At 44.8% G+C, this 862-nt stretch overlaps 1 non-coding gene across 1 annotated transcript; it reads left to right on the forward strand.

Annotated features, from left to right (window-relative positions):
* Positions 1–357: 357 nt before the first annotated feature.
* Trnaf-gaa (transfer RNA phenylalanine (anticodon GAA)) lies at positions 358–430 on the forward strand. Its single transcript has one exon. It is a non-coding gene; the product is annotated as a tRNA-Phe (tRNA).
* The last annotated feature ends 432 nt before the right edge of the window (positions 431–862 follow it).

Here is an 862-nt window from a genome sequence, read left to right on the forward strand (position 1 = left end):
TCTCCCTGTATTTTTTTTTCTTTCTTTTTTAGGCGAAATAAATTGTACATGGTCAAACGGTCACTGTTTGACGTTTTCAACTTGTGCAATCTGCGCGCTGCTGATGGAAGTGCAAGTGGTGCGTTATATCATGCAAAAACGAAGCAACAACAACAACAACGACGACGGCGACGACGACAACGCTGCAGTAAATAGCAGCCGGGATAATGTCTCTTCGCCGCGCACGGAGATATATATAGGGAAGTCCGTCAGAGCGCGGCTGCTGCAACGAGTGATACGCACTCCCCAGATTCTGTCGCTTGCGCAGCCTTCGTTGCTGTGCGAGCTTATCATCCGGTTCTACTAGGGTTTGCAGCGGCCGAAATAGCTCAGTTGGGAGAGCGTTAGACTGAAGATCTAAAGGTCCCTGGTTCGATCCCGGGTTTCGGCAAAAAGCGCGTTTTTTTTTTTTTGAGTCGGTGGAAAATTAAAATAATGAACTCAAGGACCAAGTTAAATTTTGGAGTTTAACGTCCCAACAAAGCAACTCACGCGAAATGAGAGTAGCCGTATATGGGAAGATGGGAACGAAGAAAGGGGGGAAGGGGGGAGTTCAGACAGACAGACAGATAGATATATATATATATATATATATATATATATATATATATATATAGGCTCAAAACGGCTGAAGTAGGCAAGGAGTTCGCATTAATTAAAGCATGGAAAATACGTACTGCGCATTATGATCGTTAGTTTTCTATTTAACGTGTGCGACCACAGTCTTCGGATGTCGCTCCGTCTTACGCTGATATATACGTCGAGGGTTCAACCAGTCTCGTGAGAGATTTGTCTCCCCCGGTTGCCAATTATTAGCCCTTGC

Source organism: Dermacentor silvarum, chromosome 1, assembly GCF_013339745.2.
Source record: "Dermacentor silvarum isolate Dsil-2018 chromosome 1, BIME_Dsil_1.4, whole genome shotgun sequence".
In the NCBI taxonomy this organism is placed as follows: domain Eukaryota; kingdom Metazoa; phylum Arthropoda; class Arachnida; order Ixodida; family Ixodidae; genus Dermacentor; species Dermacentor silvarum.